The following is a 23846-nucleotide window of genomic DNA, read 5'->3' on the forward strand; positions in this document are numbered from 1 at the left end:
TGTCGTTTCTTAAAGGTTTGGGGTTGCGACGCTTATGTGAAAAAGTTTCAGGTTGATAAGCTCGAACCCAAAGCGGATAAAATGCATCTTCATAGGACACCCAAAATAGTTGGGTATACCTCCTAATTCATATCCGAAAGCAATAGGGATTGTTTCTTGAATCGGGTCCTTTCTCGAGGAAAGGTTTGTCTCGAGAATTGAGTGGGAGGATAGTGGAGACTTGATGAGGTTATTGAACCACCACTTCAACCAGTGTGTAGCAGGGCACAGGAAGTTGTTCCCGTGGCACCTACACCAATTGAAGTGGAAGCTTATGATATTAATCATGAAGCTTCGGATCAAGTCACTCCCGAACCTCGTAGGACGATAAGGACGCATACTGCTTCGGAGTGGTATGGTGATCCTGTCTTGAAGGTCATGTTGCTAGACAACAATGAACCTACGAGCTATGGAGAAGCGATGGTGGGCCCAAATTCCGACAAATGGTTAGGAGCCATGAAATCCGAGATAGGATCCATGTATCAGAACAAAGCATGGACTTTGGTGGACTTGCCCAATGATCGGCAAGCCATTGAGATAAATGGATCTTTAAGAAGAAGACTGACGTGGACGGTAATGTCACTGTCTATGAAGCTCGACTTGTGGCGAAGAGTTTTTCACAAGTTCAAGGAGTTGACTACAATGAGATTTTCTCATCCGTAGCGATGCTTAAGTCCGTCGGAATCATGTTAGCATTAGCTGCATTTATGAAATCTGGCAGACGGATGTCAAAACGAGTTTCCTTACCAATTTTCGTAAGGAAAGGTTGTATGTGATACAATCAGAAAGGTTTTGTCGATCCTAAGTATGCTAAAAGGTATGCTGGCTCCAGCGATCCTTCTAAGGACTGGAGTAAGCATCTCGGAGTTGGAATGTGCGCTTTGATGAGATGATCAAAGATTTTGGGTTTATACAAAGTTCATGAGAAACTTGTATTTCCAAAGAAGTGAGTGGGAGCACTATAGAATTTCTGATGAGTATATGTTGTTGACATATTGATGATCAGAAATGATGTAGAATTTTCTGGAAAGCATATAGGGTTATTTGAAAGGTGTTTTTCAATAGAAAACTTGGAATAAGCTGCTTGAACATTGAGCATCAAGATCTATGAGGATAGATCAAAAACGCTAAATGGTACTTTCAAATGAGCACATACCTTGACATGATCTTGAAGGTGTTCAAGATGGATCAGTCAAAGAAGGAGTTCTTGCCTGAGTTGTAAGGTATGAAGTTAAGAGTTAAAGCTCGACCACGGCAGAAGAGAGAGAAAGGACGAAGGTTGTCCCCTATGCTTCAGACGTAGGCTCTATAGTATGCTATGCTGTGTACCGCACCGGAAGTGTGCCTTGCCATGAGTCAGTCAAGGGGTACAAGAATGATCCAGGAATGGATCATTGGACAGCGGTCAAAATTGTCCTTTGAGTAAATAAGGACATGTTTCTCGATTATGGAGGTGATAAAGAGTTCGGCGTAAAGGGTTACGTCGATGCAAGCTTTAACACCTATCCAAGTGACTCTGAGTAGCAAACCGGATACGTATAGTGGAGCAACCATTTGGAATAGCTCCAAGTGGAGCGCGGAAGCAGCATTTACAATATGACATAGAGAATTACGAAGTACATACAGATCTGAATGTTGCAGACCCGTTGACTAAAACCTCTTTCACAAGCAAAACATGATCAAACCCCAGAACTCATTGAGTCTTAATCACATGATGATGTGAACTAGTTTACCGACACTAGTAAACTCTTTGGATGTTGGTCACATGACGATGTGACCTGTGAGTGTTAATCACATGGCGATGTGAACTAGATTATTGACTCTAGTGCAAGTGGGAGACTGTTGGAAATATGCCCTAGAGGCAATAATAAATTGGTTATTATTATTATATTTCCTTGTTCATGATAATCGTTTATTATCCATGCTATAATTGTATTGATAGGAAACTCAGATACATGTGTGGGTACATAGACAACACCATGTCCCTAGTAAGCCTCTAGTTGACTAGCTCGTTGATCAACAGATGGTTACGGTTTCCTGACCATGGACATTGGATGTCATTGATAACGGGATCACATCATTAGTAGAATGATGTGATGGACAAGACCCAATCCTAAGCCTAGCACAAAGATCGTAGTTCGTATGCTAAAGCTTTTCTAATGTCAAGTATCATTTCCTTAGACCATGAGATTGCGCAACTCCCGGATACCGTAGGAATGCTTTGGGTGTATCAAACGTCACAACGTAACTGGGTGGCTATAAAGGTGCACTACAGGTATCTCCGAAAGTGCCTGTTGGGTTGGCATGAATCGAGGCTGGAATTTGTCACTCCGGTTAATGAAGAGGTATCTCTGGGCCCACTCGGTAGGACATCATCATAATATGCACAATGTGACCAAGGGGTTGATCACGGGATGATATGTTACGGAACGAGTAAAGAGATTTGCCGGTAACGAGATTGAACAAGGTATCGGGATACCGACGATCGAATCTCGGGCAAGTACAATACCGCTAGACAAAGGGAATTGTATACAGGATTGATTGAATCCTTGACATCGTGGTTCATCCGATGAGATCATCGTGGAACATGTGGGAGCCAACATGGGTATCCAGATCCCGCTGTTGGTTATTGATCGGAGAACGTCTCGGTCATGTCTGCATGATTCCTGAACCCGTAGGGTCTACACACTTAAGGTTCGATGATGCTAGGGTTATAAAGGAAGTTTATATGTGGTTACCGAATGTTGTTCGGAGTCCCGGATGAGATCCCGGACGTCACGAGGAGTTCCGGAATGGTCCGGAGGTAAAGAATTATATATGGAAAGTCCTGTTTTGGTCACCGGAAAAGTTTCGGGTTTTATCGGTAATGTACCGGGACCACCGGGAGGGTCCCGGGGGTCCACCAAGTGGGGCCACCATCCTCGGTGGGCTGCATGGTCCAAGTGTGGGAGGGGACCAGTCCCAGGTGGGCTGGTGCGCCCCCCCAAGAGGCCCATGCGCCAAGAGATAAGGGAAAGGGAGAGTCCTAAAGGGGGAAGGCACCTCCTAGGTGCCTTAGGGAGGATGGACTCCTCCCTAGCCGCACCCTTCCTTGGAGGAAGGGCCAAGGCTGCCCCCCCCCTCTCCCTTGCCCCTATATATAGTGGAGGGGAGGGAGGGCAGCCGCACCTGAAGCCCTGGCGCCTCCCTCCCTCCCATGACACCACCTCCTCTCCCGCAGGTGCTTGGCGAAGCCCTGCAGGACTGCCACACTCCTCCACCACCACCATGCCGTTGTGCTGCTGCTGGATGGAGTCTTCCTCAACCTCTCCCTCTCTCCTTGCTGGATCAAGGCATGGGAGATGTCACCGGGCTGTACGTGTGTTGAATGCGGAGGTGCCGTCCGTTCGACATTAGGATCTCCAGTGATTTGGATCACGACGAGTACGACTCCTTCAACCCCGTTCTCTTGAACGCTTCCGCTTAGCGATCTACAAGGGTATGTAGATGCACTCTCCTTCCCCTCGTTGTTGGTTTCTCCATAGATAGATCTTGGTGACACGTAGGAAAATTTTGAATTTCTGCTACGTTCCCCAACACTTCATCATACCCCACAATACGGCAATGAAGTCCGAACACTTTTATAGTACAGTTCGGCACCCCGAACTTATAGCATTATATGCTTCGACTCCGAATCATGTCTTTGGTCAATAGTTGGGTTGCCCGGCTCATGTGCTTACTACCTTACGTTCCACTATATCGGCTAGGGTAGTAAAGGGAGAACTACTGGCATTGTGTTCCGGTTCTTCTGGATGAGCACCTCAGTAGAGAAAGCCGAAAACTGACTGTCATGATGCGGCGAGACCGGGTCAGCTGTTCGAGAGGTTACAAATATTTAGCGATTTTTTCCGCATCTTGCAATGAATTGGTTTTTATCCGATCAGGCGTGTATAGCGCCCCAAGTTCGGACTTCCTAACACCAGGGGTTGCGCCTAAATTTTCCTTGTCAAACTCCTATGGCTAAGTGAGAGTAATAAAGCCGCATAGTCTAATTGCCTGGTTCGTTGCGCTAAACACCTCCTTAAAGGACCAAAACCTTGGATAAAGAGTGTTTAGATTTGTCCCGAACACCCCCATACTACCTACGTGGGGGCAGAAGCCGACGACTGGCCAACTCTCAGATTTAACAAAATGGCCGCACAGAAGGTAAAATTTTAAATAACAGACATTCTTTTACATAATGGGTCTGTTTCATTGTACAGGACAGGATAACATGAGTGTATTCATGGGAATATGATATCCTTAGCACATTGCTCTGCCACAAGGCAGGATCCCTCCAGGACACTGTCAAAATACAGTTGGGTTGTGCAGTGCTCCTTCCCCGCGGGCGGTCCCTTGGTCATCAGCTTTGTGGCATCCATCTTCGCCCAGTGCATCTTGGCGCGGGCAAAGGCCATTCGCACGCCTTCGATACAGATCGACTGCTTGACGGCATCAAGCCATGGGAAGGCACTGACAAGCCGCTTCACGAGTTTGAAGTAGCTGCTGGGAATGGCTTCGGGAGGCCATAGCCGGATTATCAAATCCTTCATGCTAGTTCGGCCGCCCTATGCAGCTCGACCAGCTGTTTCAGCTGATCGCTAAAGGACACTGGATGTTCTGGCGCAAGGTATTGCGACCAGAACAGCTTCTCTGTAGAGTTCCCCTCTTCGGCTCGATAGAATTCTGCAGCATCTGACATGCTGCGCGGTAGATCCCCAAACGCCCCTGGAGAACTCCAAATCCGGGTCAGTGAGAGGAACCTTTCCTTCACATATCTTCTCTACATAATAAAAGCCTTACCCGTCGCAATTTTCTTGGCCGCCTGGATATCCTGGAGGGCGCCCTGGGCTTCGGCTCGGGCATCGTGTGTGCTCTGGCGGACCTTGGCAAGTTCGGATTCTTGATCCTTAAAGGTGCGCTCCAAGGACTCGCACTTTTTGACGGCGTCCTGGAGCTCTTGTTGGACCTCATTGACCCGGGCCTCATGCTTCTCGCGTGCAGCTTGTTCCTTGGCCGCTTTGTCCTTGACCTCGGCCAGCGCCTTCTTGAGGGCCTCTACTTCAGTCATTGCCCCTAATAAATATCATGACACTTTAAGTTAGTACAAGTTAGTCATCCTTCCTGAATATATATATATATATATATATATAAAGGTTACTGCATACCTTGACTATCCTCCAGCTGCTTCTTCACGCGGTCGAGCTCTTCCTCGGACCGCTCTAGACTCTGCTTCAGTCCGGAGACTTCCGTAGTGTGAGAGGTCGCAGCGAGCAGCGACGCCTGCTTATTCACACAGACATTTCAGATTAGTTTTGTCGGATATCGGGTTCCGGCAAAACTCCTAAGGTTCGAACTCTAGGGTGTGCATGAAGATCTTCTCCCTACTGATCCACGCCCCAAAACCTCGCCGCGGTTCTAAGCTAGCACGATGAACAACACAAGAGACGCAGGTTTTATACTAGTTCGGGTCACCATTGTGGTGTAATACCCTACTCTACTGTGTGGTGGTGGATTGCCTCTTGGGCTGATGCTGAACAGTACAGAGGAAGAACAACCTCACGAGGGGTGTTCTTGTGGTAGAGAGGTGTTCTACTTGGGAAGGATTCGACCCCGTCCTACTGTGGTGGCTATCTCTATTTATAGAGGCCCTGGTCCTCTTCCCAAATATTGAGCGGGAAGGGAGCCAACAACGACCATTTTGTAAGGGGACAGCTAGTACAAGCTATCCTGACTAAAGGTTGTCTTCGACTGCCAAAGGCACTGGTGATGACTCAGTCTTGGGCTCCACAGTGACCTCCGTCCTGCCGTCCTGCTGGTCTTGGTCTCGTTGCACCGATATGGAAACCTTTGCTTGATGCCTCGGTACTCCGAGCCTGCGCTTGCCCCATTTGCACCAAAGAGGAAACGAGGACACTGCGCAGGCTGGCACTTGCCTGGCACCCGCCTTGTCTTGATCGTCATGGATTGCGTCATGAGCACCTCGCGAGGTACCCCTTGCCTTGATCTCTCCGCCTCCTCGCGAGCCTGCCTGGCGAGGCCGCCCCTAAGGAGGCCTTGTGTCGTCCGCCCCGTGAGGCTTGGCCCCTCGCAAGGGTCTTGGATTTGGGTTGGTGAAGACGGGCTGTACTGGGCCACTGCTGAGCCACGCTGCATGCCGCAGGCAGGCAAGTCTGGGGACCCTCGTTCCTAGAACACCGACAGTAGCCCCCGGGCCCAAGGCGCGCTCGGACTTGGCTTAGCAGCTAAGCCAAAGGGCAAGTGCGGAGCGCCATGGGCCCCAACAGCCTGCGGCCTTGGTTGACGCGTGGCGACTGATTGGACGTGGGCATCTCCGCTTCCCCAGGCTCCCCTGATATCCGCCTGGCTAGGCGGACACGAAGCTTTACACGGTTATTTCCTCTTCGCTGCCCACATGCTTCCTGTTCCCCCTTCTTCCTGAACCTCTGTTTCCGCTTCCAATCTGACTTGAGCTTTGCCCCCTCCATCGCCATGGCGCCAACTAACAAAGAGGAAGGGAAGAAGCCCGTGCCCTCGTCCAGCTCGCCTCCGGCAGTCAAGCCCGCCGTCGACGGGTTGTTGGTGCTCAATCTGGAAGCCTTGGACAAGGTCCGCTCTGCACTTGCCTCCAGCTTCAACGAGTGCAGAAAGACGATGGCTTAGCCTGCGTCCCATGCCTCCGTCGACAGGATCGTCATGGAGGTTTGATTATTCGTTGACGCCCTGTGGGCTGGCTTGGTTCCTCCTTTCTCCGCCTTTTTCAATGCGGTGCTTTCCCATTATCAGATCCATAGGATGCATCTTGACCCTCAATTCGTTACCCTTCTTGCTATCTTCGCCTTCGTCTGCGAAACCATGGTGGGCATTGCTCCTTCCATTGCCCTATTGTGTCACTTCTTCTCCTTGCGCCTGACCGACCCATTGCAGTGCTCGGGGTGCGTGAGCTTCCAGGCTGTGGCAGAGACGGCCGCTTTGGGGATTGATTTTGGCCTTCCACCTTCCATGAGCAGGTTCCGGACGCGGTGGCTGTATGTGGATGTCGGAGTGCCCAGCCCCCTGCTCTCGCATCCGACATTGCCTGCTATCCCCAATCCGGGTTGGGGCCACAAGAGGCTCGTGAGCCCCCGGCTCTCCTTTGTTTGGCGCCGACTGGAGAGGTTGGGAGATCTCAGCGTGACTGCGCCTCGGGTGGTGAAGGAGTTCCTCCCGTGTCGCATTGCTCCTCTCCAGCACCACTCCCGGCTGATGTGGGCCCTGACCAGATACCAGGACTGCATGAGGCTCTAGGAGACAGAGCTGGCGCCCAAAACGCTGAAGAAGGTGCTGGAGGTCTTGACAGGCAACCCCTCGCCGGGCGATATCCGGCACGGGGGCAGCCTCCTGTATCTCTGCTTGGGTGGGTCCGAGTTTGCGAGACAGACGCCTCACTTCGACGAATGGGGGTTGCGCCCGGCTGGCCTTGTGGGGCCTTGCAAGAATCCCTCCGCCATGGCTCCCTTCCCCATCGCCAACACCGATCTTGCCCCAGGAGCGGGTGCAGGGAGGCAAGCATCGCTTGAAGCTGGAGGCTCTGGTGTCGTGGTGCTGACATCGCACGGGGCTCCCTGAGGCGGTTGTTGATGGGGGGGCGTGACCCGCGACTCCCGAGGCCGGAGCCCCCCAGGCCTCGGCAAGTCATCAGGATGTGGTGCCTGAGTGCTTCTTCATCCACGCCACGTGTTGGTCCTCATGTTGAGCGCCTGGGTCGGTTCCGCGTGGACTTCGACACCCTCCGTAAGAGGAAGGAGTCTCTTAGTGGCGGTGGGCGCCCCTTCCGACCATTGAAGCATAGGAAGTACTTCACCAGAGATGAGTAAGTACCTCATTCTTGTAATTCCTCAATTGTTGCTCCCTTTCCTGACTGTGGCCCTTCAGGATCCCTCCTGCCAAGCCTGCGGAGTCTGCCAAGAAGCAACTTCCTCCGGCCTCGCCTCCATCGCTGGCCTTGAGCGTCTCGAGCTTGCATGCTGCCCCTGACACGAGTTCAGACGAAGAAGTAAGCCGGCTCGCAGGGTGCCTTGAGCCCATGCCCTTGCCGCCTTTCCTTCGCGACCTTGCCAGGGCCGTGACCAGTCTGCCCAGGGCTCCTCCTCTGATCGTGGACGGCGAACGGTTGAAGTCGGTCCTGGGCTCTTCTTCTTGGGATGGATCCGCGCCGGCCAGGATCACTTGCGGAGCCCGTTTGACGATCGTGGGGGCGCCAGCCCCCACCCCCTGCCAAGAGGGGGCGTACCGCTTCATGGCCTGCCGCCAGCACCGGCGGTGGAGGATGACATCGACGACGTGCTTAGGCAAGCGCGGGAGCACAGCATCATTCGCCAAGAGTTCCTCCGGAAGGCGATGGACGCGATGGGCCAGCTTGGTGGAGAGCTCGCGGACGTGGACGCGTGTCTTGAAGCTGAAGGCATGTGGCTGATTGAGGAGCGGCGCAAGCTGAAGGTGGTAGTCAACCTCGCGCGTCATCAGTGCGAGCTTCACAATGCGAAGGCCGAAGCATCCCTTGCGGCCTCGCGAAAGGCCTGCTCCTGAGCTGTAGCGGAGGCTCGGGAGGCAGACCACCGACGCGAGATCACGGAGAAGCGCGCGTGGGAGCTCCAAGCCTAGAGCACTTCCCTGGAGCAGCAAGTGGAGCTGCGCCAGGCGGCCCTTGCGTCGCTGAAGGGGACCCCTGTCGAAGAGGAGGAGCTCCGGAGGCGTGAGGAAGCGCTGACGCTGGAGGCCACTGAGTGCAATCACGAACTTGAGCGGTTTGAGACGAGGGAGTGCCAGGTTACTCAGGCGGAGGACGATGTTGGCGCGCAGGAGGCTCGAATCCAAGAAGAGGTCGACCGCCGCGTGGCAGAAGTTCGCGTGGATCTTGTGCACGAGTATGACCAGAGGCTAGAGCTGATTGAAGCTGAGGCTGTGGGCAGGACTGCCGCCCTTAGGTCCAAGCTGACCGAAGCGACGCAGCGCGCGGAGGCCACCGCAGCCGCCCTGGTCTCGGCGCAGACTGAGTTGGCCTCCTCCCGTGCCGAGCTGCTTCTTCTTCAACGGCGGGTTGACGACGCTAAGTCTGTTGCGTGGTAGAACAGAGAAGAAATTCTCCAGCGGCAGATGCTGGAACACATGCATGGCCCCATGCTCCAAGTGCTCAGGGACAGGGCCAACACGGCCCTAGGCAATATCTGTGATGTGAACGCTCCGCACCCTCACGTGACCAACTATGCCAGCCATCTCCAGTTCTTCACTGACGTGGTGACGCATCTGGAGAATCGCTCCGAGAGAGCTCGCTATCTTGTCGAGGAGAGGAGTCGCAGCCTGCTCGGGCGTGCATTCTCCCGCGTCTTCAGCCATCTTCAGGACAGAGATCCCCACTTCGACTTCGACGCCATCATTGCTTCGGTGCCCGTGGCCATTCGAGGCGACCTGGCGCGGTGGGTGGAGGACAACGTGGATTCCCTCGTTAGGGCCTTTCCTTGTGACAATGACGGGGTGATAGTTGCTACAGATGAAGGTGATGTGGTGAATGGCGGAGAAGATGGTGCCAACGACGGCGATGGTGATGCCAGTGACAGCGACAGCGGCGCCAGTGATACCTCTGGAGGTGACCAAGAGGATGTGGTGAGCGACATGTCTGACTGATCCCGTGTCTCCCTACTGTTTATCCTGCACACAAAAAGCTCGGGCGCAGCCCTGAAGGTTGTAAGAGCATTTTGGGAGGGGGAGCCCCTCATGTAAAAAGATTGTGGTCCACATGCTTTTAGGGGCGACTCTGAATGTGCGCCTGCATGATGTTACGGGTCTCGCGATGAGTTAGCTGATGTGGTTTACCTTTAGCCCAGACAAGCCTTGAGTAGGCTTGCAGGGCCATGATCCTTCGGGGGCCCTCTGGGGGATCCGCTAACCATGTGGTTGGAGCCTCGCGAGAGCGAGTGCTGGCCGCGGGACGACATGCGCACGTGCGCTTGGCCCAGCCCTGCCCGCGAGAGGCTCACGAGGGGGAGGCAGTTGGTGCGAGCTCCAAACTAGGGAAGAAACCAGAACATGAGAAAACACACGAACGAGACAATACACCCCTCCCCACAAACGCAATCACAAATTCAATTTCAACTTAAATCTGAAGCAAGGAAGCTCGACCACAGAAAGGGAGGCAAAAAGCAAAAGGCCATGTCTGGCACCTAGTCTAGTCTTCGACGTCTTCTCACCAGCGCGGAGCTAAGTGCTGCCACTGGGCATGGGAGGGAGCCCCCGAGGCCCGAGGGCGGATCTCCGGAGACTCCGGGGCATGTACAGCCCCAACTCATTATTACATGAGAGTGTCACGGGTGGCGAGCTTCACAGGCACTGGGCCTTCTTCACAGGTACCGGCCTTGCTTCATATCGCCAGACGAGGGCCCCGCCTTGTGCCACCCTCGACCACCATTGATGGCGACCGGAAACCAAGGACGATGCCAATGGGATAAAGGGGACGCCAGCGGTTCCTCTGACGACCACGGGTCCTCTACCGGGGGCAGGCTTTGCAGCACCTCCCCGGCAGAGGGCCTACCTCCGGGAAACACCTTGCTCCGTGCGCCGCGGGGAGGGGGCTGCCTCCCAGCCCCTCTCCTGCAACCCCCAGTACACCCCTCCTGGCGGAAGGGAGGCTGCTGAGCTGGAGCAGCCTTCTGCTGCAGTGACCTAAACTTCCTGCGACCCATGGTTAGCATAAGCTTGCTCCTGAGGAATTAGTGGTACCCGATAGCTGATGCTGCCAACGCAGTTGGTGAGGCTTCCTTGAGGCTCCTGAAAAGGCTCAGCTTCTAGCGTCTCTTCCTCCCAGCCTGGCCCGAGAAACGAGCCATGATCGTCTTCCAGTGCGTATTCTCGATCCACCATGTGGGGTACGTAAGCCTCCGAGGTTGCCGCCCTGTAGACTTCGCCGTAGTGCCCCACGCTCCATGCGGCTTGGCTCGAAGCGCCATCTTGGGGGTGATAGGGCGGCAGCCCGCCCGGGTCGTAGGCGGCGATGCGCATGCCCTCGCTCACCGGTGGTGGTGCTGGTGCAGCTTGACGCCCGACGCTGATGGTTGAGCTGGTGTTGATGAAGCCTTGGGACACGCCTGAGGGCGCACGGGCACGGATGGGCCCGTCGCAAGATCTGCCCGGGGCCTGGGGTGGAAGCTGGACGCAGAAGGGAGGCGCCCCCGAAGCTGCGGCATCCAGGAGCTCGACAATGCGCTCCAGCAGCACGTCACGGCCGCTCTGCTGCAGCCTGCATCGTAGCAGCTCCGAGCCACCGTGAGCACGTCCCTCATGTTCGCTTGTTCCCGTCGGGGTGCGGCGCCGTGGATGCGGCATGATTTGAGGCCCTCGCGGCTGATCGCACCTGCCGCGGAGTGAGGGCAGGTGGTGCTTGACCGCATCGCCCATGTCCCGTAGCATTCTGCGAAGCACGGGCTGCCTGAGGCGCGGGGTTGAGGTCACCTTGGGCAGGCGGCGCGGCATGGGCAGGCCATGCCGCCCAGCGGTCGGCGTTGGTCGTCGGGTCGCCGGACATGGATGCGACGAAGCAGTGGAACGCAGATCGGCGGAAAGAAGATTTCGATGCACCCCTACCTGGCACGCCAAATGTCGGTTATCGGGTTCCGGCAAAACCCTTAAGGTTCGAACTCTGGGGTGTGGACGAAGATCTTCTCCCTACCGATCCACGCCCCAAAACCTCGCCGCGATTCTAAGCTAGCACGATGAACAACACAAGAGATGTAGGGTTTATACTAGTTCGGGCCATCGTTGTGGTGTAATACCCTACTCTAGTGTGTGGTGGTGGGTTGCCTCTTGGGCTGATGCTGAACAGTACAGAGGAAGAACAGCCTCGCGAGGGGTGTTCTTGTGGTGGTGAGGTGTTCTGCTTGGGAAGGATTCAATCCCATCCTACTGTGGTGGCTATCTCTATTTATAGAGGCCCTGGTACTCTTCCCAAATATTGAGCGGGCAGGGAGCCAACAACGGCCATTTTGTAAGGGGACACCTAGTACAAGCTATCCTGACCAAAGGTGGTCTTCGAGTGCCAAAGGCATTGGTGATGACACAGTCTTGGGCTCCACAGTGACCTCTGTCCTGCCGTCCTGCTAGTCTTGGTCTCGTTGCACCAATATGGAAACCTTTGCTTGATGCCTCAGTACTCCGCTCCTGCGATTGCCCCCTTTGCACCAAAGAGGAAACGAGGACACTGCGCAGGCTGGTGCCCGCCTGGTCTTAATCATCATGGCTTGCGTCATGAGCACCTCGCGAGGTACCCCTTGCCTTGATCTCTCCGCCTCCTCGCGAGCCTGCCTGGCGAGGCCGCCCCTGAGGAGGACTTGTGTCGTCCGCCCTGCGAGGCTTGGCCCCTCGTGAGGGTCTTGGACTTGGGTTGATGAAGACGGGCCGTACTGGGCCACTGCTGAGCCACGCCACAGTCCACAGGCAGGCAAGTCTGGGGACCCCCGTTCCCAGAACGCCGACAAGTTTCTTGCGAAGATTATTTGATCCACTGTCCGGCTTGTCTTTTCGAACACCGGACAGTGTCTCAGGGGCTACTTTCTATACTATGATATTATTTTTATACAATTACATTACTTACCTCAAAGCCTGTTAGAAGGCTAGTGCAAGCTTCGGCCAGTCCGCTTTTTGCAAACTAGATCCTCTCAATCACCGTACCCATAAGGGTACTGTGTTCCTCGACAATGGAATAACCTTGCAGCGCTTCCAGCAAGGTATCCGGTGCCTCTGGATGGACAGAGGTCACCGGCAGAATAGGCACACCCCCTTCCCTAGAAAAGGGGTGCTTGCCTGATTTCGGAGTCGTATGGGTCTCCGGAATTATATTCGGTTGGGGGTCGAGTTGGATATGGCCCCCATTGCCAGTATCCATGGGGGTTTGCTCCCCCCATGTGTCCGGCAGCCGAGGCTTCACCCTTCGGCGCCTCCCTGACGGCCTCCGGTTTCTCTCCTGGGTCGGGGATTCTTTGGGGCGACGCCTCGGCGCCACCCAGGTCCCTGGGAGAGGAGGCCGATGGAAGGGTCCCGCTGTCCATCACTGTCGGGTCCAGCGAATCCTCTAAAGATAAGGACCGCTCGAGGTTGGACCGAGCCAGACTGGAAATGTGTAATTTAGCACATTAAAACAATGAAGTAAAAAGGCTGGATACATGAACGTGTCCGGACACTTACAATTTGGCCAGGGGCTTGTCCCTGGGCTCCCACTCCCAGCTGCTGTCAGTGGCCGCTGCGGAGCTATCCGGAAGGGAGGTTTTCCCCTTCTTGGATGCCTCGGCCTCTAGACATGTGGAGGCCATCCTCTTCTTTCTCCCCCCTGCAGGGGGGAATGGCTTTCTTCTTCCTCCTCCTCTTCCTCGTCGTCCTCAGAGGCGGAGCAGTGCGCCTCGGCTTCTTCGGACATCACGTCCGAATGGCCCTTGCGATGGAGACCACCTCTGGTCCCCTTGGCCTTCTTCTTGGCCTTCTTCTTGGCCTTCTTCTCCGGCACCTGATAAGGTGCTGGAACCATCATCTTCATCAGAAGCAGAATTTCTGGGCCTTCGGGCAGCGCAGCCGGATAGTTAATCCGCTCCGCCATCTCTACCCAGGTCTGAAAAAATTGATAGGGAAGCTTAGATACCTTCCCCGAATATGCAAGTAAAAGATATACCTTGAAAACATGAAAGAACTTACCGGACTAGCAGGATGAGTTAGGTCATGCCCTTGATCATCGCTCGTGGCCGGCGGCACCTCGTTGGCCTTCAAGAGCACCTTCCAGATATCTTCGTGTGTCGTGCTAAAGAGCTCCAGTAGGGTCTGGTGCTTGGCCGGATCGAACCCCCATAGATGGCAAGTCCGACATTGGCATGGAAGGATCCGGCGAACAAGCATCACCTGGATCATGTTGACGAGCTTGATTCTCTTGTTTATCATGTCCTGAACGCGCATTTGGAGCGCCATCAGCTCGTCCGGGGAACACCAGGTCAGGCCTTTCTCTTGCCAGGAGGTGAGCCGTATCGGGACTCTGGATGCGGGAGCTACCGCCCAGTTGGTGCCGCGCGGCTCTGTGATGTAGAACCACCCCAACTGCCACCCTTTGAACGTCTCCAGAAGGAGCCTTCGGGCCAGGTGACATTGGGCATCTTTCCCACCATGGCGCCTCCACACTCTACTTATTGGCCGCTCACCACCTTCGGCTTCACATTGAAGGTTTTCAGCTATAGCCCGAAGTGAGGTGGGATGCGGAGGAAGGCCTCACACATGACAATAAATGCCGAGATGTTGAGGATGGAGTTGGGGGCCAGATCATGGAAATCCAACCCATAGTAGAACATAAGTCCGCGGACGAACGGGTGGAGAGGGAATCCCAGCCCGCGGACAAAGTGAGAGATGAACACCACCCTCTCGTGTGGCTCGGGGGCGGGTACGATTTGTCCCTCGGCCGGGAGCCGATGAACGATCTCCTTGGCCAAGTATCCGGTCTCCCGGAGCTTCGTGATGTCCTTCTCCTTGACAGAGGAGGCCATCCACTTACTTCCTGCCCCGGATCCGGACATGGTTGGGACGCTTTTTTGGGCAGAGAAGGCGAGAGCTTGGGCGTTGGATCTTGAGAATGGATGGGCAGAGGAAGGATAAGGTGTGGGTGAAAAGGGGGAATCCTTATCCCTTTATAAAGGCAGTATCATGCGCCTCCCCACTCGCCTTAAAACTCGCCTAATCCCCAAAGGCCGTGCAGATGGCACGGGTGGGTTACCCATGCCCGTGTTAATGAGAATCCCGTGATAAGGGGACACAATCTCTACTCTGATAAGATGTGCCAATGAAACTACTCCTCGAAATATGGAGAAGCAGGCTAAAAACGGTTTGAATAATGGCCGGGTAGTGACGTGATGTCACGCTACAAAAAGTTGTCAGTGGATTGGACTCGTGAAATATTATACTCTCTACGGTTGTGTGTGGTACTTGTTTTGCAGAGCTGGACATGATTCTTGTGTTCGAGAACTATTTTGGAGTATTCGGAGAAGGAACCCGCCTTGCAATGCCGAAGACAATCTGCACGTCGGACTCATCGTCATTGAAGCCTGGTTCAGGGGCTACTGAGGGAGTCCTGGATTAAGGGGTCCTCGGATAACCGGACTATATACATGGGCCGGAATGTTGGGCTATGAAGATACAAGACAGAAGACTTCTTCCCGTGTCCGGATGGGATTCTCCTTTGCGTGGAAGGCAAGCTTGGCGATTCGGATATGTAGATTCCTTTCTCTGTAACCGACTTTGTGTAACCCTAGCCCCCTCCGGTGTCTATATAAACCGGAGGGTTTAGTCCATAGAAACAATCACAATCATATGCTAGACTTCTAGGGTTTTAGCCATTACGATCACGTGGTACATCAACACTTGTAATACTCATATTCATCAAGATCAATCAAGAAGGAAGTAGGGTATTACCTCCATAGAGAGGGCTCAAACCTGGGTAAACATTGTGTCCCCGCCTCCTGTTACCATTAGCCTTAGACGCACAGTTCGGGACCCCTACCCGAGATCCGCCGGTTTTTACACCGACATCGGGCCCTCTTGATGGAGGTAAAATCCTACGTCATGCTCTTGTTTATATTGATATAGATGTATCAAGTATAGAGTTGATCTACCTCGAGATCGTAAGATGTGGTCTAACTCTAGGGCTAGGTGAATGTATTGCATTGATGTCCCCTCTACAGGCTAAACCCTACAGCTTATATACACGCGAGGTAGGGTATCTAGGGTTACAAGGTCGGTATCTAGACACAAGGCGGCAAGAGAAGTCTTAGCGTATACGACAAGTCTTCGGTAGATGTAGTCTTGATCATGCCTCCTATGTACAACCTCTGGACTCCATCTTGATAATAATAAGGGCCCACTAGCCCAATCTGAGGAGCATGGGCTGGCTAGGTTGGTACCCCTAGTCCATGACACTATCAAACACCCTAGAATTATGAACAATACACTATGAATTACTTACAGCTCGATGATAAATATGATGTAGAAACTCTAATGAATGCCTCTAGTAGTGCACCAAATTGTGAAAGTTTCTAGCATAGCATAGACGTAAAAAAAGGATAAACCATATAAATATCTTTCCATCTATCTGAAAATCATGCAAAGCAATATGACAATGATGAATAACATCTCTAGTCATGTAATGTAAAGGATGATGGATGTTGCACGCAAATATATCTTGGAATGGTAATGGAAATGCCATAATAGGTACTCCCTATGTAAACTAATATAAGATCTTTTAGATCACTACTGTATGATGGTTATTTTGAGGAAGATGGGTGTTTTATGTGTAGAACAACAATAGGAAGTCCTACCATGGGGTTTGGATGTACCGACGAAGATGCACCAAGTCTTGAGGTGACAGTGGACAATGCTCGATACCGAAAAAGTTAGTAATATGGATAGGTGGAAGTGCATGTAAGATCGTAAACTCACATTAGTTATAAAGAACACATGACTCATTACAAGTATCTTCATTCCATTAGTCATAAAGAACTCCTGCACTTATTACAAGCATCTTCATAGTCTACTTCAGAACACTTATGAAACTAATGCATCTCCTAGGGGGGGTGTTTGGTGAGACGGCGAAGTTAGGCATGTGCATTCCATATAAACAAAAATTTTGGTTTCTACCATTCGATTTTTAAAATTTAATTAACGAATATGTAAAGCTAAAAAGACATCATAAAATAGCTAACCGAAAAATTGGTTAACCAAGTTTTCGGTATGGTAATCGATTTATACTGTATTTGCTAGATATGCCAAAGAATCAGTTGTGTGCCTACCTTTCTTCCCACTTGCGCTACTATATAGACTAGCTATCCCTCCTTGTGCGACAAGATGGGACTTAATGATATGTCTCCAACGTATCTATAATTTTTTATTGTTTCATGCTATTATATTATCAATCTTGTATGCTTTATATGCCATTTTATATTATTTTTGGGAACTAACCTATTAACATGTTGCCCAGTGTCAGTTCCTGTTTTTGCCTATTTCTTTGTTTCATAGAAAAACCATACCAAATGAAGTACTAACGTGATAAAACCCTATGGTGACTTTTTTGGACCAGAAGAGACCCAAGAAGCTTCAGGGGAGGCCAGAAGATCTACGAGAGAACCACAAGCTCACATGAAATGCCCTTAGGGGGTGCGCCACCTGAGCTTTTCGGCCCCACAAAGGTCCTTTTGACCTAATTCCAAGCCTATAAATTCCCTAAAATCCATAAACCCCCAGAGCGAGACCCGAAACAATTTTATCGCCACTGCAAGCCTCTGTTCTTCCATGATCCCATTTGGAGGCCTCCGCCATTACTCTATCAGAGGGGCATGACGGAGTCTTGGACTAGGGGGTTCTCGGGCTGCCGGCCTGTCTCTCATGGGACGGACAGGTGGGCTTCTATACAACTACCACAAGGCTGAGCTATAAGGCAACTCCGTGTCCGAGTAGGAAACCCTTGAAGTCTTGGTGCGTCCTCCAAGTCAAGATAGAAGATTCGGCATGTTTCTTCCCTCGTTGTAACCGGCCATGTGTAACCCTAGTACCCCTGGTGTCTATATATAATAGGGGGTTTAGTTCGTAGAGGCTAGAACAACAAACATCATCCTACTTGCCTAGGGTTTAGTTAATATGATCACGTGGTAGATCGATTCTGTAATCATCCAATACACTTCAATATAATCAAGCAGTACATAGGGTTTTACCTCTTCGAGAGGTCCCGAACCTGGGTAAACATTGTGTCCTTCGTCCCTTGTTCCCAATTAATCCAAGATTCATAGCTCGGGCTCCCCTACCCGAGATCCGCCGGTTTTGACACTGACATTGGTGCTTTCATTGAGAGTTCTACTGTTGGATCTTAAAAGGATCTATGGCTCGCCTGATCATCGGAGATGGCACCAACAACGGGGAAGTCTTCATCCTTAGTCAGTTTTTCGCGCTCGGTGGCATTGTTCTGCACGCCAACTCGGCCGATCATCTCGACCAGGTTGACAGCTTCGCCCATGAGCACCAGATTAGGTTCGGCAACCTAGAGTACGACACTGACACTCGGGGCAATCTGATCTTCACCGGCTTCCCAGCTTTACCTGAGGTGCCCCAAAACCCTGAAGCTTCACCTTTAGGTTCTCCTTCCGACCCGATCACGTGTCAACCCTTACCTCGGATCTGGCGTCAAGCATGGACGCGAGCTCTGTGTCCGAAGACCGGGAGTCAACCCCAACCAGACTCGCTTCTCCTACCTCGAATTCGGCTCCAAGCCTGGATGTGACCTCTGCGTCCGAAGACCGGGAGTCAACCCCGACTAGACACACTCCTCTCGCCTCAGATCCGGCTTCAAGACTCAACGCAACTTCAGCATCTGGACACCAGGAGTCAACCCTAGCCAGACTCTCCCCCACCACTGTCACACCGGAGGACGACTTCGAAGAAATCCTAGATACCAACCCGGCTAGTCTCACATGGATAAACAAGGCGCTAGATCAGATCCACATGATGATCATCACAGACGGCCCATCCTCAGCATACGATTAACTCGGTCTTGAGGTGGGCCATAGGGAATTTTACCTCCCACCCACCACCCACTTTGTAGCCATTGTTGAAGATTTAACCGACATGTTGGACTACGCCTCTGAGGAGGCAGAAAACACGAATGAAGATATCGAAGCCATGGCCCACGCTGCTACTACCCCTCCCATCACCGGACGATGGATGGCCACCTCCTCCTATGATGTATATATGGTGGACACTCCCAATGATAAGGGTGATGGCACCAAGGGGATGGTTACGCCACCCCCAGAAAAGACAGCGACAAGCCTACCGAAGAGCCACCCAAACGCCAGAGACAACACCGACGATCCAAGGGCATAGGGGCAGGGAACGCAATACAAGCACCGGAGAAAACGACACCCCGTACAACATGGAAGACCTCGGCGAACCCTGCAGGCCCCGAGCAACAACCCAATAACTCAGAGGAACACAGGGATCAGTATAATCTCGATGACCTCAATGACTCCAAAGACAGCAACTACCTCCCCCTCTCCGAGGAGGAAGTCAGCCTAGGAGCCGAGGATTTCATAGTCCCCAAGCATCCACTCGACCAAGAGCGGTTTAAACGGCAACTTATTGCCACCGCATGAAGCTTGAAGAAGAAGCAGCAACATCTAAAAGCTGAACAAGATACCCTCAACGACACATGGACAAAAGTCCTAGCAACCCAAGAAGGGCACGGCTATGAGAAACAAACCAAAAGCTACCCGAAGCTAATTGTTGCCATAGTTTGATGACGAGGCTCTTGAGCCCGCATCCCAAGATATACTCAGGCAGATCAGCCAGACCGCCCCCCTCGAGGATGGGATAGGCCAGTTCGATAGGCCGAATACCCACCCGCTCCCCCTCACCGAAGAGGCAAGGAGACGACACAGCCAGAATACGAATATGACCTATGATGCGACCTGGATGCTAGAGCACGTCAGGCAAGAATCATCTACGAATCCAAAGGACACCCTCCCGCTAGACGAGACAGATACCAAGCCTAGCTCGACCAAAATGATAGAGCTCAGGAGTAGCATCGAGCCCATATGGAAGCTGAACTCCAATGCGACATGGCCCGTGTCAGGGGCAATGCCCGCCCGATTTGTTTTACAGATGAGGTGATGCAGCATTAGTTTCATGAAGGGTTTAAACCTGTAAATATCAAACAATATGACAAGAGTACAAACCCAACCTTGTGGATCGAAGACTTTCTTCTCCACATTCATATGGCTTGAGGGGATGACCTCCAAGAAAAAAATACCTGCCATTAAAGCTGAAAGGACCAGCCAGGCATTGGGTGAACAGCCTCCCTGAAAAACTCCATAGGGAGTTGGGAAGAGCTTGAGGATGCTTTCTGAGCTAACTTGCAAGGCAATTATGTTAGGCCTCCAGATGCAGATGACCTGAGCCATGTGGTCCAACAACCCGATGAGTCAGCCCGGCAATTTTGACATCAGTTTTTGACCAAAAAGAACCGAATCGTCGACTCTTCGCACGCCCAAGCTATAGTCGCATCCAAGTATGTATCCGAGATGAATAGCTTGCTCGCCAGTGATGACCCACAAGTATAGGGGGTCAATCATAGTCCTTTCGATAAGTAAGAGTGTCGAACCCTACAAGGAGTAGAAGGAAATGACAAGTGGTTTTCAGCAAGGTATTTTCTGCAAGCACTGAAATAGTCGGTAACAAGTATTTTGAGAGCGAGATAATTTGTAACGAACAGGTAACAGTAATGGTAAATAAAGTTCAGCAAGGTAGCCCAATCCTTTTGTGGCAAAGGACAGGTCAAAATGGTCTCTTATGATAAGCAAAGCATTCTTGAGGGTACATGGGAATTTCATCTAGTCACTTTCATCATGTTGTTTGATTCGTGTTTGCTACTTTGATAATTTGATATGTGGGTGGACCGGTGCTTAGGTGATGTTCTTACTTCAAAAAACCTCCTACTTATGATTAACCCCCTCGCAAGCATCCGCAATTACGAGAAAAGTATTAAGATAAATCTAACCATAGCATTAAACTTTTGGATCCAAATCGGTCCCTTACGAAGTAGCGCATAAACTAGGGTTTAAGCTTCTGTCACTCTAGCAACCCATCATCTAATAACTACTCCACAATGCACTCCTTTAGGCCCGAATATGGTGAAGTGTTATGTAGTCGACGTTCACATGAAACCACTAAGGGAATCACAACAAACATATCATCAATATCGAACACATATCAAGTTCACATGATTACTTGCAACATGACTTCTCCCGTGACCTCAAGAATAAAAGTAACTACTCACAAATGATAATCATGCTCAATATCAGAGGGGGATTAAATAGCATAATGGATCTGAACATATAATCTTCCACAAAATAAACTATATAGTAATCAACTACAAGATGTAATCAACACTACTAGTCACCCACAAGTATCAATCTAAGGTTCCGGTAAAAAGATTGAACACAAGAGAGGAACTAGGTTCTAAGAGGAGATGGTGTTGTTGAAGATGTTGATGGAGATGACCCTGCCAAAGATGGGAGAGTTGTTGATGATGACGATGGCGATGATCCCCCCCCCCCACGGGAGGGAAGTTCCCCCGGCGGAATCACTCCGCTGGAGGGAAAAAGTGCTCCTGCCCAAGTTCCGCCTCGAGACGGTTGCACTCCATCCCAAAAGTCCCCTCCTGATTTTTTTTTCTAGGTCAAAATGACTTATATACCAGAATATGAGCATCAGAGGTGGGCGAGGAGGGCACAACCCACCAGGGTGCGCCTAGGCACCCTGGTGCGCCCAGGTGGGGTTTTCCCACCTGGTGGGCCCCCTCTAGTAGTCATTTGCTCCAATATTTTTCATATATTGCAAAACAATTCATTTTTTTAGCTTATTTCGAAATGTGCAGAATAAGTAACTCTGATGTAGCGTTTTCAGGTCTGGAATTCCAGCTGCTGGTATTCTCCCTCTTTGTGTCAACCTTGCATATTATTAGATAAAAGGAATTAGAATTACTCCCAAAAGCATTATGATGCATAAAAACATTATAAATAACAGTCGGAAAACATGATGCCAAATGGACGTATCAACTCCCCCAAGCTTAGACCTCGCTTGTCCTCAAGTGAAAACTGAAATCGAAAAACATGCCCACATGCTTAAAGAGAGAGGTTTCGATAAAAAAAATATGGACATAGAAGCATCATGCATATTATTATAACAACAAGGAACTTTAACAAAAAACTTTATCAAATAACTTTTATCATATACCTTCTCAGGAACAAGTAACAATTCATCACATCATTGAAGTATAAAACATAAACCTTGAAAACCAACAAACTATGTTCTTAGTCAACTTTGCAACTACAATTCATCATATTTTGAGGAAGGGTCACGTATCGGAGCCTTTAGGCAAGTCCACATACTCAGCCATCATTTAATATTTTTATGATCGCTAACACTCACATCATACCCATGAACAAAAAGTTTCAACTAGAAACATAGAAAGATACGGGCTTATAGTTCCGTGTCCGAGCGTATTCACCTCAAGGGTGATGTCAACAATAATAAATCATGCCAACTCATGTCCAATTGGATATATGTGCCTAGATCTTTCCTGACCACATGATGCTTGCAAAAGGAGGAAATAAAAAGGAATAGGGAAGAAAACTTTTGACTCTTACATAAAAGTAAATGCATATAAGTAAAATATAGGCCCTTCGCAAAGGGAGGCAGAGGTTGTCATGTGCTTATTTGTTTGTATGCCAAATCCCTTAATGGAAAAGAACTTCACATTATATTGCCCCTTATGATAGCAACCTATATTATGCAGTCTATAGCTTTTATTATTTTGCCATCACAAGTTCATACAACGCTCAATTTTCTCTTACACTAAATGATCCAACACATTTAGAAGCAATTTTTATTTTCATATTGCACCGATGACAACTTACTTAAAGGATCTTAATCAATCCATAGGTAGGTACAGTGGACTCTCGAAATAAGATTTTGGGTTAAGGGTTTTTGGATGCACAAGTAGTATGTCTACTTAGTGCAAAGTTTTTGGCTAGAAAAGATATTGAGCAAGCACCATATGTTGAGGGATCTATGACAATATAACTTCTATGTGAATATGAACAAGCATAAATCATTACATTGTCTTCCTTGTCCAACATCAACAATTTTGACACAAAATATTTAATGGGGGCTCACAGTCATAAAATATGTCCAAGATAGTGTATTTGCATGTGAATCTTCTCTTCCCTTATTAATTCTTTCATGAATTGCATCATTGACAAATGCTATGTTTGTCAATCTCCAATAAATTTTAACACTTATACTTTTCCTTATGTGATGTCATTACTTACCATAAGATTAGCATATGATCTTATTCATTTATTTTCCTTTCTTGTTATTGAAACATAAAAGTAAAGAAACAAGACTCAAACTACTCTTTATTATACATCTCGCACAAGATTACATCGATAGATGGATCATTAAACAAACACTCGAAAAGAAAGGATCGTACTAAACTTTTATTCAACTAGATCAAAGGGTAACTAAAGATCGAACTAAAATAGATAAAAGCAAAGATAGTGGTGGTGATACGATACTAGGACACCTCCCCCAAGCTTGGCACAGGCCAAGGGGAGTCTCCATACCATGAACTCAAGTCTACTTTGATGAAGAAGATGATGATGTTGGTGGTGAGGTAGCTTCACACTTCAGGCTCAGGAGGTTCTCCAATCTATGGATGATGCCCCGGAGGGCGATGATATGCTCTTGAAACAGAATATTTTCACGAGTGAGATATTTATTTTGCACATGAACCGTTCAATGACCTTGAAAGCTTCAATTTCAGTAGGGGTTGAAGGATGTCTTCTTCTGCTGCTGTTGGAACCTTATCACCATTCATGTTTTTATCAGGTTCCTCTCTCTTTACTTCCATCTTCATCAACCAAGCATCCTCTTCTACTTTTTTGAAGGAGGGAGAAGACATGATGCCTGGCTTAACAGATCTGACAGAAAACAACAAGAAAGAAGAACAAGAGATTTCTCCATGATACGGTGGTCAATACGTACGGGGGTATATAAAGATTTTTTATCTCGGGAAACAAGCAAACGGGAGGAAAATGGAGCTGGGAAGGTTCCCGGGGTGGGCACAACCTAACTGGGCGTGCCCTGGTGTCTTCTGCCCCATCGGGTGCCTTCCAAATTGTTTCTTATTT

This window comes from Triticum aestivum, chromosome 6B, assembly GCF_018294505.1.
Source record: "Triticum aestivum cultivar Chinese Spring chromosome 6B, IWGSC CS RefSeq v2.1, whole genome shotgun sequence".
Taxonomy (NCBI): domain Eukaryota; kingdom Viridiplantae; phylum Streptophyta; class Magnoliopsida; order Poales; family Poaceae; genus Triticum; species Triticum aestivum.